Source organism: Cibotium barometz, chromosome 22 (assembly GCF_041138505.1).
Source record: "Cibotium barometz isolate CiBa-2024 chromosome 22, ASM4113850v1, whole genome shotgun sequence".
NCBI lineage: Eukaryota > Viridiplantae > Streptophyta > Polypodiopsida > Cyatheales > Cibotiaceae > Cibotium > Cibotium barometz.
The window spans coordinates 29,872,226-29,892,100 of record NC_141067.1 but is presented as its reverse complement, the minus strand read 5'-3'; positions in this window follow the sequence as shown (position 1 = coordinate 29,892,100).

Below are 19,875 nucleotides of genomic sequence, written 5' to 3'. Positions count from 1 at the left end.
ACATTTTTAGTATGCATGAACTCTAAATGTGTAAAAGTACTCTAAATATGACCTCTTATCACCTAAATTCTAAATTCTATTTTTGGGGATACTTATCTCTTAATAGAACTATTCTTCTCTTCTTATTTCTTTTAAGATTTTTGGAGCTAATATTTTATTCTAACACTTTCCTAATGTTTCTAACCTTAGTGTCTCACTCTTCTCTAAGTACACTCTCTTTCCTTATTGAAATCTATATTAAAAGAGACACATACATACATGGCTTGGGAGGGACCTTACATCTAGGCTCCTTCCGCGGGTCACCTAGCGCTTCACTAATAGGCCGCTTCCTTGGTCCCTCATCCACCATACCGGAAGCTCACGAGTCACCATTTAAATTGAACCGAGGCTGGTCAAGACCTTGGTCGACCATGCTACGTGAGACGTCCTCCGTTGACTCTCCGTCAACTGTTGCAACTTTATCACTTAGGTCTCCACGACCCCATTCACATGAAGGTCAAAATGCTTCCCCAGTATTCTTGACATAAAATAGTCATTTAAAAATAGGTCATAAATATAGTTTCTAACGAGCTCTCATCTTTCCACATTGTTCAACATCATTTCTCGTTATTCCACATTCTTCTACATCAATTCACATTGCTTAATCCACATCCACTCATATCCCATCGTCCCCATTATCCATTCTCATCCAATCACATTATATTACATCTCATCACATCTTATCCATTCACATCTACCCATGTCCATATCACATCACATCTTATCCTTTCACATCTACCCATGTCCATATCACATCACATCACATCCATTCACATCACATCTCATCCATTCACATCTATCCCGATTCACATCACATCCATTCACATCACATCTCATCCATTCAAATCTATCCCGATTCACATCACATCTCATTCACATCACATCTCATCCATCCACATCTATCCCGATTCACATCACATCACATCTCATCCATTCACATCTATCCCGATTTACATCACATCACATCTCATTCATTCACATCTATCCCGATTCACATCACATCACATCTCATTCATTCACATCTATCCTGATTCACATCACATCACATCGCATCCATTCACATCTATCCTGATTCACATCACATCACATCACATCCATCTCATTCATTACATCCACATCACATCACATCACATACATCCCATCCACATTATATCACGTCCACATCTCATTCTCATCCATTTACATCACATCACATCCTTTCACATATCATCACATCTCAATCTCATCTCATCACATTCGCATCCACATCCATTTACATCACATCACATCCCATCCACATCCACATCCATTTACATCACATCACATCCCATCCACATCTCTTCACATCCACATCCATTTACATCACATTCACATCTTATCACATCCACTCACATCTTATCACATCCACTCACATCCTATCACATTGCATTCACATCTTATCACATCATATTCTTATCTTATTCACATCATATTCTTATCTTATCACATTGCATTCACATCTTATCACATCGTATTCTTATCTTATTCACATCGTATTCTCATCTTATTCACATCGTATTCACATTTAGTAACATTTTCTACTTTCGATACCCATGGGACTTTTTCTAAATTTTTGCCAATTGCTTGGCCTAGTTAAAGGTACTTTTTCTTGATGGATATTTTCATATTCTTTCTCAAATTTCTCAAGTGAAATATATATAATATTCTTCTTTTGAGTAAAAGATTCATGGGATTTACAAAAATCAATTCTACCCATATTTCCCAATAATTCTCGAAATTCCACTTTTGATAAATACTCATAATTTGAATTCTGCTAAAAATTCATCTTTTTTCCATTTAATTTCTTGGATCTGAAATATCATGAGAATTCCTCTTTTTACATTTAATTGATTGAATTCCAAATGTCATGAGAATTCCTCTTTTATCATAAATTTATCTAAAATTCCTCTTTTCTTTAATAAAAATATCCGTCATTTCAAATATGCCAAGAATTCCACTTTTACCATTTAAATGATTGAATTCCAAATGTCATGGGAATTCCTCTTCTATCATTTAAATTTTCTCATGCATAAAATAAATTTATCTAAAATTTCTCTTTAAATAAAAATATTCATTATTTTAATATACCAAAATTTCCTTTTTCCATTTAATTACATGGATCTCCATTATCATGGGAATTCCTCTTTTTGCATAAAAATAAAATTACCAAAATTGCCTATTAGAGTCAGTAATACTGACTCTGATACCAAGGCAAATACTGACTCTACTCACAGACATTACCTGAGGAGAATTCCAACTCTAATACATCGACCCAAATACTGACTTTGAATTTAAAAAAAAACCTCGGGGTAGTATAACACCATGTTGTATGGTGAGTTTTAACTTGTTTTCGTGTAAGACACCCTTCTCCTCCCCCCCACCCCCCACCCCTCTCTCTCTCCCCTCCCTTTCTCTTTTTCTTTCCCTCTCCTTCTTTCTCTGTCCAACCTTCTCTACCTTCATTTCTCTTTGCAAGTACTGATGTTTTGGGCATGTGTGTTTTGTTTGTTTTGCAGGTTTGGTGTTTTTTTTCTATTTCCAACTCCCTAAAGGTAAGACTCTCTCACTCTCTTTGCACTCTCATTCATCTCACTCTCTATACCTCTCTCCACTCTAATGAAGGAGGCTTTGGTTTTGCTAATCTTTTTTGTGTATGGTTTTGCAGTTTTTACTCTCCCACTTCCTCTCTTTCCACTCTCCAAAGGTAAGAGTCTCTCCCTCTTTTTCCATGAAACAAAGAAGCTCAGCCAAGGGACATAGATAAAAGCCCCCACCCATAGGACCCAGCAACAATATTGTTTAGTTGGGTGGAAGGAAGAATAAAAAACTCTCACATGGAGCTAAAACGCCTATATCAACACCTACCCAAAAGTGCCAAGGTGTCACCTTGGTTTCGATGGCAATAAAAGATGAAGGTATCCATTTGTTGTCCAATGTGGATACAAGGTAAACTGGGTATCATTCACTCATTTAATGCATATTTGAATGACTAAGCATGAAGAAAAAAAAAAAAACGTATCAAACTTACACATTCATGATTCAAAGAAGTTCACGCCGTGAGCCAATCCTAAAAAGTTCATGCCGTGGACTGGTTCAAAAACGTTCATGCCCGCAAACCATTCCTAAAAAGTTCACGTTGTGAACTAGTTCAAAAAAGTTCATGCCGTGAAACAGTCACTTCTCCACAGGCCAATCGTGCCTACCTCATCGTATGCATTAACAACATTAACACTGCTGTGATACTTTGGGAAACCTCTTGTATGATTTCATTGGAAACAGCCATACATATCTTCTTGCAATGGGGATCCCTAATCAGTTTCAACACATGCTCCTTCTTTGTGTGAAAGAGTGCAAGAGCTCATTACAATCCCTGGTTTAATCAGAACCTGTGGCATCTTGAAAGAATACTCTAAAAACCAGCAAAATTACATTGACATTACACAAGTGTACACATGATTTACATTGGAATTTTGAATTGGAAGTGCTAGAGAATAAGAAAGAGGAGCCATAACGCGTTGCTTTAATTCTCTGCTTACGAGTGTCCCCCCCCCAAAATGGCAAGTGTTTCTTACGAGTGTCCCCCCCCCAAAATGGCAAGTGTTTCGATGTGGTTGAGTGGCCTCTTACGCTCCCTAGCTCTAATAGGATGTAAGTGAGGATCAAACTTCCCTAGCTTCTGAGAGGAGGATGCAGATCAAGCTTCCATAGCTAAGCTCTGCTGTTACACTCTGTAAAAGGAGGTTGGACAAGGAAGATGGATGAAGTAAGGAAATGTAAGAGAGGATCAAACTTCTATAGCTTCTGAGAGGAGGTTGCAGATCAAGCTTCCATAGCTAAGCTCTGCTGTTACACTCTGTAAAAGGAGGTTGGACAAGGAAGAAGGATGAAGGAAGGAAATGTAAGTGAGGATCAAACTTCCATAGCTTCTAAGAGGAGGTTGCAGATCAAGCTTCCATAGCTATTAGATCTAGGTTTCTGAGTGAAGAGAGAGGTAGATCAAGAGGTAGATAGCTAAAAGAAGTAGTCTAGAGAGTGAAAAACGCCTTGCTATGAGAAAGGGGGAAGAGAGAGCGTTTTGGAGGGAACGTGGGAGAGAGGGATAGTGGAAAGTGAAGGGGAATGTGCATTGAATGCATGGGAACTCGTTTTTGGGCCTCTATCACTTTAGAGACCTTAGTTAATGATGGCTGCAGGCTGCTGCAGGCTGCAGCTATCCTTTTCTATAAAAAATAGGGGAAAAATGCATATACGTTTTAAATTTTTGAGTTTTAGTTGATTTTGAAAATTTAAAAAGAGCCTATTTAGCCTATTATTCTAAGTTTGACCACTACCTTCTAGGCTCTTACAAACCATTGGTTTCAGTCCACATGTAATCTCCCTATTTGTCTATTTCTTAATCACCTCCATTAGGTAATGGCAAATTAAAGGGCCCAAAAAGCCTCCATTGAGTTCCTAATGCATTGGACTTCAGATATCCAATGCAGAGTTTTCACTATATGTGAAAAAGACAGATAGAGGGATCATGCTATTAGTCATCTATGTGGATGACTTGATTATCACTCACTGGTGATAGTGATAATCAAGTCATCTATGTGGATGACTTGATTATCACTGGTGATAGTGATGCAGACATACATGATGTCAGGATGCTTTTGAAGCAAAAGTTTGAGATGAAGGATTTAGGTGAGCTGTGGTATTTCTTGGGCATAGAGGTGGTAAGATCACCTCATGGCATTTTACTATTGCAGAGGCAGTATGGCTTGGACATGTTGTGCAAGTATGGTATGAGAGGCTATAAGCCTATTTCAGTGCCATTGGAGTAGAACACAAAGATTTCCACAAATACAGGTAAGCTTTTGGAGGACCCCACTACATATAGGTGCATAGTGGGTAGTTTGATCTACATGACCATTACAAGGCCAGACTTGAGCTATGCTATTGCACTTGTTGTGAGTCAGTTTATGCAGGCCCCTAGGAAGCCACATTTGGATGCGGCTAGACAGATCCTCAGGTACATAAAGTCTACATTTGATTATGGACTTTTCTATAAGGCTAGTATAGAGATACAGCTGCATGGGTACACAGATCTTGATTGGGCTGGTAGTATTGTGTAGACAGGATATCTATCAGTGGTTTTATGTTCTCATTTGGGAGTGCTGCTATATGAGTTGGAGCAGTGAAGCAGCCAACGATTGCCTTGTCGAGTAAACAGAGGCATAGTACATAGGGTGCTGCTATGGTAGCTTGTGAGGTAGCTTGGTTTCAAAAGCTACTTTTGGTGACATGGGAAAGCCCGTCGATAAGGCAGTTGTCATATATTGTGATAGCATACAGTTGGCCAGTAAGGGGTGCTCCTATGGTAGCTTGGTTTCAAAAGCTACTTGGTGACATGGGAGAGCCCGTGGAAAAGGAAGTTGTCATATATTGCGATAGCATACAGTTGGCCAGTAACCCAGTATATCATGCTAGAACGAAGCACATTGAGTTGCATTATCACTTCATGAGGGAGAAGGTTCTAGCAAGAGATGTAGATCTGGTATATGTCAGCACAGAGGATCAAGTGGCTGACATCTTCAAAGGCATTGGGCAGAGAGAAGCTCCACAGGCTTAGGAGCTTACTTGGAGTGCAGTGTGTGGAGTTGAGCTCAAGGGAGAGTGTTGAGATATTGAGCTCAACTAGTGCTACGGCAGACATTGATGACCTGCCTGGGTGATAGCTTCCGGATCTACACCACTAGCATGGTTGGTGAGATTATGGGTGATATGCAGCCAGTGGGATGACAGGCTATGTGACAGCCATTTTGGATTACTAGAGACTGGCATAGTTATAGCGCCAGCTCATTTAGTCGGGTTCACATTATGGACCGACCCTTGTATGTTGTAGTAGTTGAGTACTAACCCGTATAGTGTTTACTCTTATCTTTATGTTATGTTGGTTGAGTAGAGAAGAAGAAGATAGAAGAAAATTCAACTATCCATCTCTCTCTTATGTCTTTCTCTCTCTTGTGTATGTGTGTTTGCTTGGTAGGCTTTAAAGCTCTCCCTCTCCCCCACATTCTCTTTAATACCCAGTTGACCCAAGAGGGCATTACCCACCCACTTTCAAAGACTTACCATCATTTATTCAATATGTTGGAGATGGTGAGAATAGGATACTTGGCTACTACAAGAGGTTAGCAACAACTGACACTGGTAGAGTCTTTTACTTGTCATCATAGTTGCATACGCTCCAAGTTAACCTTGCTAGTGTACACCAAGGCCCACTTCAGGCTCAAGCAAAAATCAAGGAGCTTGAGGGTGTAAATCAAGAGAGAGTAGCATGTGTGGAAAAGCTTATGCAGTCCATCTCCCGGTGGAGCCAAGCTATGGAAGCTTGAGTTGCAAATGCTTTGGCTCTCATAATCTTACTCATTGTCTCCTCTCACCCCCTCCAATATCCTCTTTCAAAGTGCAGTAATAGCACAGCCAAGCCCTTGGAACTTGCTCTACAACTCCTTCTCTTTTTTACATCTCCCTAGTCTAAGTTTTTTTCTCACCATTCTATTTTTCTTTGCCATCAAGGTTTATAATCTCTCTAATATATACATTTGATGTCTTCTTCTAGAGCTCGAAGGCCTCCGATCAATATTCAATCTCTCTCTTGTAGCAGTGGTCAAGATGAGGATGGGCACTGGAACATCAAACAGTACGAGAAGTGGAATTGGATTACGATGCAGCCTAGTACAAGAGGAAGCCACAAGGTGTCAAAGCGATACGTTGATATACAAAGTCACCATTGGAAAGGGCGGATATTGGAGCTCAAACAAGATCGTGATGGAAAAAAGCTAGCCAAGGTCCAACATGTTTACAAGGCAACAGAGCTAAAACTAGCAGACCATGACCAACGTCAACGATTTCCTGCAAATTGTAAGTTATTTCACCACTTTATATTCTTGTTTTTAAATCAATTGTGTGCTAATAATGGTATACTGAGCACTGCTTCGATTGTTATTGGGTTCCTGTGCGTAGATATTTTTCCCTCAAACTATAGTGAGTGGGAGACTATGGAGGCAATTTCAGGAACCTTTGAAGCATACCATGTGGAGCTTGGTAGTTTAATCTTTGGAGGGTGTCCAGTTGCACAACTTCTTGCACGAAACATCTTCTTCTATGAGGATACATATGTGGTTCCCACGACAGCAAATGGTACTGGAAAATTAGTTCCAAAACCTACGCCAACTCTCACATCTATTGAATGGCCAATTCCAGACAATGCTTCAGTGGCCATGGCTTGTTTACAGATCGAAAGCAAGGTGCAAAATGCTATGAAGTGCACATATGGATCTCACAAAGCAACCATAACCTGCTTCATACCTCTACACCTCTTTGTGTACCTGTTCCGTACAAGTGACACACATCGTACCCCAACTTTATGGATTGCAAAGGGGGAGAGAGCTCTGACTTGTTTCTTATCACCTGCATGGGATAAAAAAGTTGTTCAACACAATGGAGACACCATCAGATGCGGAGTAATTGTTGAGAAGGTTGTGATGCGCTATCATATTGCCAAGCAACAGTTGTCCATTGCGTTTCCTTACAGGCGATGGAAGCTTACAAATGGAGAATGGGAGGCGTTAGACTCCGACACAACCTCTACAGAACAGGGTGTGCTACATATATCCATGCAAGGTGGGGATGTAGAAGATGTTACTGTGAATGATGACTGGTCCCTTGCCAACTTACGTGACTACTTAGTTCTTCGATTCTCACTGAGTGGTGATTTTGCTTTGATAATCAATGGTAGAGTAGTGCGCAAAAGGCAGGAACGATCTTTTCTTTGTAGAGAAATTACTTTCCCTGGCTGTGTAGCTATCAGATAACCACTGGATATGTAATCTTGAATTGAAGTAAATACAATTTCAATTTTTTTGCCTCACTGTCTTATTAAGGTTTTTCAATTGTCTTGTGCAAGTTTTATTTTTTTGTGATAGTGTAAGGTTGGTCACACAAGCATCTGTGGCGTGAGCCACTAGTAAATTGGAAATGACCTTGCGATGGAAGGATACGTTCTTGCTTTCGCATACCATTTTTTTAAAATTTTTGGTACTTACAAATTTTAAAAGTTTTTAAAAATTTTATAACAAGGTCGCCCATTTATAAACGATACTTTACTCATTTACATCAATTGACACTTATCGTTCTCTCCTAACACTTGCTCTCAATTTCGCACACCTTTCTGTATCACACACTCTCTATTTCCTCCAATCACTCATAGACATGGCACCTCTACTTGACGCACTTATTGCACAGCTAGGAAAGCTTGAGTTACTTCATAGGGTTGATGAGATCATCCCTATGTTTGAGGGAGCAATTGATGTGCGTGCAACAATGCATCTACACGCGGATGCTTTTACAGATGTCATTCAGTATATGGATGAACACATCAGCACATACTCCATCATGTTTGAGGGTGATGAGGGCTTATGGGTTCCAGTTGACCTCATCAAGTACATATTCAGGGAAGACAAGAATTTTAGATTTCGCCTATCCAGGTTTTTAAAATCCCTCACAGAAAAGGACTACAGAAATGAGGAGGAAGACTTACTCCTGGATCTACAAATGGGCAACATCGGCACTTCTTTCCTAAGCTGGGACATGGTTTTGGTCCTTCTGTTACAAGAGGGTGTGGCGAAAGAAAGTGGCAAGGAAAAAGAAAAGGGAAAAGTAAAGCTAATGGAGCAGGTCCAAGAGGCCCATGCTGAGGAAGAGAATGTTGCAGAACAATGGGAGGCCTCAATGGCATTGGTGGCTCTACAAGATAATGTCCCCGAGGAGGTTCCGGACCTAGTTCTAGAGGGCGATGAAGTACTCGAGGAGGTCCCAGACCTTGTTATCATGTCTTTGCATCCAATCATTATTGATGGGAAAGAGTTTTTATTTTTGGATGACATTGCCAAGACACTCGGGTTTCGTGAGGATGAGGAACTTTCTATTATTGCCGTGAATGCTGGGGGTCAAGACAAAGGAAAAGTGAAAATCTCTTTTGAAGATGACAACCTCACAAAAGCGCTTGCATATGATATTGGTAGCAGTACCTTGGAAGTTGTAGTGGCCAAAGCGCTCGTTGAAATAAAGCAAGAAGTGCAATTCTATGAGAGCGTAGCTGCCTTTGAACCACACATGCCCTTGGTTGCTGGCGATGCTCAAGACCAAGGAAGCATAAACTTGACGAATGAGCAACTAGTTGCAAGTGACGATGCAACTGAGGTATGTCCTTACTTCTTAGTTGTAAAGCAAATTAATTTTAGTTGTATCATTTCATGCTTCCTAACTTCTATATTGACACGTTGACAGACTGCTTTTGAAGTGGACAAGTTTGCTATGCGCGTAGGAGGAACGCGGCCAAAGTTAGAGGGTCGAGATGCATCCCTTTGGCACTACATACCTGCCCTCAGAGCCGACATAGTGCGGGTTTTTCATTTAGACTATGCAGAGATCGCCTATGCCGAGCTCCTAAAATGTAAAGCACTTAGTGCAGTCTTGTCGGAGAACCCCTTAGCCTCGAACATAAATAAATGTATTTTGGTAGCTAGGGAAGCTGCCTTGTATTGCTTCACGGGCAACCATCCCGGCTCAGTTTTAGGCCATTGTGCCCTTTCTCAGGCTCAAGGAATCAATGAGCCGAGTGATGTATTCCAAAGCTTAGGCCAGAAACCAACCTCTAGAACTCTCTCTCCTGAGCTCTTCCAAGAGCTTATTAAAAAGATGTAATGCAAACTTCTCTTCCAAGTTTAATAAAAATTTTTTGTTGTGCATTGTAAGTTGTGATTTTTCCTGGCGTACTTGTGATATACCATTTCAAGCCTCGCAATTTTAAGATTTTGTTCATGTGTTCATAGAAAATATTGTTTAGGATTCATTTTAATTGAGATCGTGATTAAAAAAGTAATCGAGATTGGGTTAGAGCGGTATGAAAAAATATTGTATTTATAGATGTAAACACACTCACATATATGTATATATATACATATATATATGTCTGTGTGTGTTTGTGTACCTATATATATATATAAGATTCTGGGGCTATTGAAAGATATATATATACACACATATATATATAAAAGATATATAGGATATATATATATATAAGACATAAGATATTATAAGATTTTAAGGCTATTATAAGATATATATAAATATATATAATATCTTATATAAATATATAAGATTTTGGGGCTGTTAGGGCACCTAAAGGGTCTTATGAGCCTCACCAGACCAAAGATATCAAAAAATTAAAAAAATACCATGTGCGCTACGGCGCGTAAATCGCCATTTTGACCTGGTCAAACTAGCGATTAACGCGCCGTAGCGCACATGGCATTTTTTTTACTTTTTTTTATTTTTTTGGCCTTGAGGCTCATAAGGCACTCTATAAGGGTCTCTAGGTGACTTTATAGGATCTACATTTTTTGTATATATAAATATTCATATATATGTGTGTGTGTGTGTGTACATATATATATATATATATGTGCATATGTATATATATTTGTATATGTATATATATGTGTGTGTATATATGTTTGTGTGTGTATATATATGTGTGTGTGTGTGTGTGTGTGTGTGTTTGTGTGTGTTTTTTCCTGTGTGTATAGTGCTTTTATATTTTTTAAATGAAATGTTCATTGGCACTGAGCATACAAAAAAAATGGACTCAACAAAGAATGTAACACAACTCACAAAGCTTTCATTAATGTGTGAAAAAGCTACAAAGGAATTTGGGAACATTACAAAATTTTGTAGGGAGAATTACAAAGTGGGTTAGCCTATTGAGGTAGAAGGCTATGCTCTAAACGTAGACGTAGGGCTAGGGACATATCTACAGGCTTCAAAGTAACTCTCTTGGCATGTACCATAGCCAGCACTGAGTCTTCAGAAACAGAAACTACAATATCTTCAGCAGCTTCTTGAAGAGCTTCAAGAGCTGTGCTCTGTATGCGGTCAACCCTGTCAGAATATTTTTCCATTGTTTCTCTCACCAGTCGAGAGAATGGTGCCTTGGGGATGAGAAGATCTGTGCTTTTCTGATATTTCCTAATCTCTCGTAGCGCGACTGTCCCTGGCCTCCATTTTCTCTTCTTCTTTGTAACTGGTGGGGAGGCGGTGATGGTCTTTGATTCTCCCACGGTGGTCGTTCAGACCTAAACTTCTTTTTCTTTTGTGCACGCTCTTCCTCTTCTTGTTGGTCCCAAAACTTGCCCTCCATTCTTTTACCACACTTCTTGACTGGCCGTCTGGATGTTGTGGCTGCCTGTGGCTGTGCTTGGCTTGCCATCCTTGCGTCCTCTTTGGGCTGCTGTCTCTTTTGCATTTTTGTCTCCCAAGCTGCCCTCACAAGAGCAAACTCTTTGTCAATGGTATCTTTCGTGATGTCGTAGGACAAGAGCTCGACCTCCCTGTTCTGTAAGATAACCTCTAGCTGTTCTAGGGTGTCGGCCTCAATAACAATCTCCGGTGGTTGCCCTTGACCTTCCTCGGCTTCTTTTTGACGCCGCTCTTCTTCTGCTTCTCTACTAGGCTCTGCTTCTTCAGCTTCCTTCCTGCGTTGCGCTTCTTCGGCCTCCTTCCTGCGCTCTTCTTCTCTCATCTCCTTTGCCTCTTGCTCTGTTACGATAGGTAGACTTGTCCTTTTTGCTGTAGCAGGTAGTGGGCCGAGTTGATCGAAAAACCGCAAGTCTTGCTCCTGTTCTTCTGGCATGGCCTAGGTATGTACGAGTGCAAGAGATAGTGGGAGGGCAAGAGAGAGTAGAGCACAAAGAAGAAATTGAAATGTGGTGGCTATAAATGAAAAATGACTTAAATATGTCTATAAATATAATTTTTTAAAACTTTTAGAAAATTTAAAAACACAAAAAAAGTCAATATTAGGTAATGTGGAAAAAATCTCATATTTTGGGAATCAATTACTCCATATAGTTTTTGGCATATCTTTAACATACCAACTACAAATTTGTCGGAGATTGTAGATTTAGATTCTACTCTTCAAGATCTTTCTAATGATATGTCACATGAGGGGGTTTTGACAAATTTTGGGACAAGTTCACCATGATCCCATTTTGCAAGTGGGAATGGGATTTTTCCCAAATTATCTAATATGGTGTTAAAAGATTATAATCAGAGAGTTTAAGCCCATGAGGAACCACACCGACGCTTGCTTGCTACCCACTGCCGTAGTCTCTCCCTAGCATTTGATCTGTTGTATCCTTCAGTTCTTCTTGCATTAATAGTTTTCATTATTTGACGCCTAAGAGACAAATTACCGCGACTTTTCTGCCTTTTTTTGCCAACCAGAACGCGATAGAACCAGTTGAACATTTCATGGAGTGCATTACTCTTGACTTTGCCACCACCATGGCGAGTGCCCTTAAAATACACGGCCTTTGCTTGGTAATGTGATTTCTCCATGCCTTGATTGCTCCAAAGTGCTAAAGAGCCATATCTATCAAGAAAGTATGGCCCATGTGCATACAATATATGCTGCATAGAAAATTACAAAAAGTCAACAAACAGTATGAAGAACATACTACAAGGACACAAGAAATACAACATTACCATGTAGTGAGTAATGTGTGTTTCTCCCCATGCCTCGACCATTTCTTCTGTGAATCTACAAGTGGCTTGTTTAAGTGCCTCAATACCATGGTCATCCAGGTGAGGTCGCTCTAGAAGATCGACCATTTTATTACACACCTCCCATACATGTGCACGTTTTAGGCCAAGCCTGGCATCATTTCCTCGATATGTTGTGACATCACATATCTTCTTCCAAATTTCAAAGTCAGTGTGGCTATGAGAACCCAAGTGGTTTGATAGCAAGTGTCTTGCCTTTGATCCACCCATGAAAATTTTATTAGGGTTGTCTTGTGTAGGGATTGATTTTCTATCCTTTGTCAAGACCACTGCTCCAGCATGTAATCCCATAGAGGAAAGTACACCCTCTAGTGCACGTATTGACTCTTCTCGTCGATCTTCGGGATCCATGTTCCAGACATAGTTTATGTGGAGCTTATCCAAAATCCTGAGTCTTGCATGTAATGTGCACACATGCACTTGACATAGTGGAATTTCCAAGATTGGGTTCCAAGCATTGTCCTCCTGGTCACGACTAGGTGGCTTGCTCTGGTCACAACTTAATATGCCATTATGCCATACCTTTGATCCTTTCCTCTGTTCAGCATCAAAAACGATTGCTTTTTTTGCACCCACCTGTTTTTGACTTTTGCCTTTGCTAGGTTGTTTCCCTTTAACTCTTGAGTCTACTGCTGTCTTGGAATGACAATAGTAAACACATGAGAATATAGTATTCACACCTGTTTTACAACCCAACATACACTTTAAGGTTTTTAGATCGCCACCCAAGTGCCATTCAACGTTAAAGCAGCCTATTCCGGGAACATCAAGCTTCTGACCATTGACCTGACAAGAGACGACATGTTGAATGCCAGACCATTAAAAATACCACCTCAAGGTATCATGGTTCTCTTTTGGGAGGACCCATGCTGCTTGCCACCAGATGTTCTTCTCTGATTGAATGCCGTAGTAGTCTTGCTTATTCCCTTGACCCCTATTGTTGCTATCTTCAGTTGCATCCAACTCTTGGGTCTCTAAAGGCTTTCCTCTAAGTGCTCGGCTCATCAAGGTTAAACTAATACGCTCCATTCTTTGACCTTTAACCACTTGACATTCATCCAGCTTCAAGACAAACACGACATTTCCACCTGTCTCTTCAAGTGTGAGGCCATAGTACTGAATCATTGCTTTTTGTAGCACTTCCATGTCAATGTAGACATTGTTATATGCATTGTATTCAAAGGGTTTGATTGTTGGCATTGGCATAATATCCTCCACCCACTTGTACCCACCCTCGAACATGGATGCAATATCACCATTAGCACACTTCTTTGCCATCTGTAAGCTATAAAGTGTTGGAAGCAAGGATTGCATAACTCCCTTTGCTCGCAACCCTAAAGTGATTGACCTGTACATTGCTCTGTAACCTTTCTGGCTAATACCTGCTGAGTCACATATATCAAGCATCTCTTTGGGTGTGACAATTTCTTTGATTTCCTTCAAGAAATGTTGACGAAGGGTCTCCCGCAGCTTATCATTACTAGAACCTGTTATCATTCCCATAATATCCTTCTCTTGAAGGACATGCTGAAGAAGGGAGGCATTAACATTGTCCTCAGCGTTGTTACATCCTAGTATAGCTGTTGCACAAGCCCTACAATCGCAAGAGTCACCCATGAGAGATGCTTTATTCATTAATTGCTTCTCAAAGCTGCTATAATTCCTACAAAAAATTTTACCTAGTTGTTTGCGCCTGCTGTCTTAGAAAGCAACCCAACAGCTTTACGTTTTCTTTGCCTTGCGTGATATCCCATGGGAAGGTGAGTGAAATGGTGAACACGACGCCGAAGATTACGAGTGGAGTGTTGAAGACGAACATAATTATCGGTAAATTGATTTATTGTGTGCACACGATCCGCTAGATTATTCTTCTGCACCTCAAGCTCCTCTGAGAGCTCTTTAATCCTCTGCATCAAACTATTGATCTGCTTAGTCGATGCCGCTTGAAGCTGGTCGAAGGCAAATTGTGTTTGCCTCTTTTCAGCTGCCTCATCTAGCCACAACATGTGTAATCTCCTACAATAGCCAAGAAGCCCATTGAAACCATCACCAACAAACTTAAGAAAACTTGTAATGCTTTTGAATGGTGGAGGGGCACCAGATATTGGATCTGGTGGATAAAGATTTCCATCAATCCAAAGATCAATGGCCTTTGCTCCTTGCATTCGAAGCTGATCGTATGAAATATTGGGTGCAACATGCCTACTGCGTAGGGTTGCGTATTCTGTCTCCAAATCAACCTGAAGGCGGATCTTAGAAGGCTTATTGGTGATGTCTTGTAGTGCCATCTACAAGAAAGTAGGCTTGTAAGCTTGGGTTGAATAGGAGTGGAAGGAGCAGGATATGGTATCAAAAAATAATGGGAAGAATGGAGATGAGGGTTGCTTCTCTAGAGCTGTATTATGGATAGAGAAAGAAGCCAGAAAGGGAGCCAAAGAAACATAGAGAGGGTTGGCAATGGTGAAACGAAAATGCAAAGGAGACAATGCATCATGGGAAGCTTCTTTAGTGCAAGCTATGGCTGCTAAGCAATATAGAGAGAGAATACATCATGAAAAGGTTCTTCTGTGCAAGTCATGGCTACTACTGTGGGTTTGGAGAGAGAACCAAGTATTGTAGAAAGAATGCTCCTGGTAAGCTTCTTCCTTGCAAGCCATGGCTACTACTGTGGGTTTGGAGAGAGAAGGCTCATTTAGGAGTACAGACCTGCTAGCTATGGAGAGAGGACCAAGTACTGTAGAGAGAATGCTCATGGTAAGCTTCTTCCCTGCAAGCCATGGCTACTACTATGGGTTTGGAGAGAGAAGGCTCATTTAGGAGTACAGATCTGTTAGCTATGGCTTTTGGAGTAGAGAAAGACGCTTTTTTCCATGGAGAAGGAGTGCAGGGCATTTTAGAGAGAAGATTTAGAGAGAGAAAGAGATCTGGTGTACACACAAAAAAGGGGGGAAGAAAGTGATGAATTTTTGGAATGTTTGGAGTTTGAAAAGGTTGCTGCAGGCTATGATAACTGACTGACAGCCCATTACAAAGCTTTAAAGTCACCTAGGTGGCCAGATCTAGGAATATCTCCTTTTTATTTATTTATTTTTGTTTTTGTGAAAAATCAAATATATGCTTTTAGGACTAGGCCTCTAGGCTTGGTCAAAGATGGATTAGCATTTTAAGCATTTCACTAAACGTCCAAATTAAAGGGCCCAAGAAGACTCCATTGAGTTCCTAATGGTAACAAGATACTCCCCGATCTTGTTTGACCATGCTCTGGGTACCTGCTTCAAACCATACAAGGCTTTGTGTAACCTGCACACAAAATGTGAATGTGCATCATTCTCATAACTTGGTGGTTGCATCATGTACACTTCTTCTTGCAAATCACCATGCAAGAAAGCATTCTTTACATCCATTTGATGTAAAGACCAACCCTTCGTTGCAGCCATCGGTTGCCATTCTTGCAACCGGGTTGAAAGTCTCCTCATAGTCTATGCCATAAGTCTGTGCATAGCCCTTGGCAACCAATCTTGCCTTGTACCTACTTACTGAACCATCAGCATTGTGCTTGACTTTATACACCCACTTACATCCAATTGCCTTCTTTTCCTTAGGCAAAGGCACTAACTCCCATGTTGCATTTGCATCCAATGTTGCCATCTCCTCATCCATGGCATCTTCCCATTTCTTATTACCAATTGCCTGCTCAAAGCAAGTGGGCTCAACCTCCTACATTGCTTTTACTATGTAAGAATAATGATGGGATGTCTATCCATCATATCTCAACCTGTCAACAGGGTATCTAACCCTCGTAGACCTGCGTACACCTGGATCATTGCCAGTTGTCCTCAAAACAGCCCTAGTTCTCCTTACACTAGGAGTAACCATAGACGAAATTCCAAGATCCTCATCAAGGCTCTGCTTAGAGCCACTAGAGTCACCATCCACATATGAGTGACCTGCTGACAGGTCAGGCACAAAAGATTGATCTACCTTTTCCATGATACATGTGTATCTGCATCATTCCTCAATCTTCCTGACCATGGGCTAACAATGGATCCACTGCTCGAGGACTCCCCAGGTCCACTCAGCACCTGTGATTGTTGCTGCTCTACATGTGGTGCAACATTAGCACTTCTTACATCTGCATCTTTTGTTGCCTTTACTCTACTGGTGCGTACCAACTACTCATCTCATCAAAGACAACATCCTTGCTTACTTGCATCTCACGAGTGGTAGGGTTATAGCATCTATAACCTTTTTTCTCCATAGCATAACCAATGAAGATGCATTTCTTTGCCTTTGGATCCAACTTTGTTCTCACTTCATCAGGAACATGTACATATGCAATACACCCAAACACTTTCAAGTGAGACACATCTGGTCTTATGCCTGTAATCTTCTGTTCAGGAGTCATACCATGAACAACTGCAGTGGGTGTCCTGTTCATAATGTACATAATAGCAGTTGCTACTGCTTCTACCCAAAAGTAATGTGGCATATTCTTTTCATCCATCAAGGCACGTGCCACTTCTGCAATGTGCCTTTTTTTTCCTTTCTGCACACCATTCTATTGCGGAGTGTACCTGCACGTAAACTACCTCTTGATTCTCTTCTTTCTCAAGAAATCGCTGAACTCATTGGAGAAATATTCTCCCCCACCATCTGATCTTAGGCATTTTATTTGCATGCATTTTTCCTTCTCAACCAAGGCTTTAAATCTCTAAAAGTGAGCAAACATCTCACTTTTCTCCTTCATGAAATAAACCCACACTTTCATTAATGTGAATGTAACATAGTACCTGTAACCTGCAATTGTTGCAGTCTTGGTCGGCGGTCCCCATACATCTGAATGTATGACATCTAATGGCCTTGCACTGACATGCTTTTTATGTGGGAAAGCATGTTTGGCATGCTTACCAAGTTGGCATGCTTCATATACCTTATGCATACCATCAACCTAAACTTTGGCAAACCTGTAACAATATTTTGGGCCTGCATAGACTTCAGTCATCGCTCTACATTCACATGACCAATGCGCTTGTGCCATATGTCAATATCTGCAATGACACATGCTCCATGCACAAACAAGTATGTCTTTATCTCAGGCATGTTCACATCAAAGTAAAGATCCTGCCATTTATGTTACCCTTTGCAACCAAGCGACACTTGTTTTTGAAGTCTTCCACAAAACATCCTTGAGGATTAAACCTCACTTTGCAGACCTTGCTCAACCATCTGTCCAACAGAAACCAGGTCTTTGTAATATTCAGCACATGAAGTACATCAGCCAAGTACTTCATTTTGCAATCCTGCATAGACAATGGCACTTTACCAACATGCACAATGGGATGTGCAGTATCATCACCTATTTCTACATAATTTTGTTTTTCCATTTTCTGCATATCTCTAAACCACTCAGCATGATTGGTCATGTAGTTAGAGGTTCCATAATCCACATACCATATATCTTGAGATGCTGACACATCCCCTGTTATGGAACTAAGCATGTGGTGCATCACAAACAGCTACTCACTTCTGTCATCACCTCCATGTTTGCTAGATAATGCATAGTTGCCTTGCTACAACTTCCCACTTTTAATGTCATTTTGCTTTTTGTAGTAGTCCTTTGCCATGTGTCCTGGTTTTCCTCAGTAATAGCATTATATGCTATTTGCATTTTGATTTCTTTGCCAACCACCTCGGCCTCTTTGGCTCGCCTTGCCTCTAGACTGCCTCTAGAGACTGGCCTCTTCCACCTATGTATGATTGCTGTTGTGTGCAATGGTACTTCAGCACAGCCTGTGTGTCACCAAATGTGACCAGACTACATGTACATACACCCAGTATCGACAATACATGTGCAAACCCTATCTGCACTTCCAAAATGCACTGCAATAACCAGATTTCAAGCAAAAATAGTTCTCTACCAGAACTTCCAAAAAACTACCAAAAATATCCTGCAGTGATGAAACGGGGCCCGTAACGCGCCTAAAACGTGAATCTGGCTGGAAAACTTTTGTCTAATAGGACAGTATACCTGCCCTGTAGCTCCACTCCCACGAAGACCGCTCCTCTATCGGAGATGTGTAGCTCCCATAGCTACTGAGGGGGTGTTATACCTAAACCAAGAAGGGGAAAGGGATGATGGTGCTTTTACTCGTGTAGTACTACTTCCTTTCTTGCTTATTCTTGCCTCTTGCTTACCTCCTTAGCTCTCACACGAATCAGGCTCTGATACCATAAAGAGAATGTGGGGGAGCTTCAAACCCTGGCAAGCAAACACATACACACAAGAGAGAGCAAGCAAACACATACACACAAGAGAGAGCAAGATACAAGAGAGAGAGATGGATAATTGAATTTTCTTCTATCTTCTTCTTCTCTACTTAACCAACATAACATAAAGATAAGAGTACACACTATATGGGTTAGTACTACTCAACTACTACAATATACAAAGGTCGGTCCATAATGTGAACTCGACTAAATGAGCTGGCACTATAACTATGCCAGTCTCTAGTAATCCAAAATGGCTGTTACACAGTGTGTCATCCCTCTGGCCGCATATCACCCATCTCACCAACCATGCTAGTGGTGTAGATACGAAAGCTATCACCCAGGCGGGTCATCAATGTCCATTGTCTGTAGCACTAGTTGAGCTCGATATCTCAACAGGTATAGATGCCCATCAACCCATAGATCCACACTAGTGTGACCCCCTTGTCTATGTACATTCCTCTCCTATTTTGTGGAGATGAACCTTGCCCAAAGTTGCATACTCTTCCAACACCTACACATGCAAATCCACCTTGCGTCAATGCAATGGCACATTAGTGTTAGTGATTTCATGCAATGCCATGCTTAGAAGGAGTTGATAGTGGAAATGAAGAGGGAGGCCCTAAGATCACAGTAGAGAGAGAGAGAGAGAGAGAGAGAGAGAGAGGAGTTGAGATTAGAGAGAGGAGTGAGTGCATGCCATAACCTTCCAAGGAGCTGAGATTAGAGAGAAGGAGGATGCAGTCACACAGGGGGAGAGAGAGAGAGAGAGAGAGAGAGAGAGAGAGAGAGAGAGTTGGTTCAATTTTGGGGAGAAAAAGAGATTGAAAAATGATTTTTTGACATATATATGGGTTTGGGATAACTTTTAAAGCAAAAAAG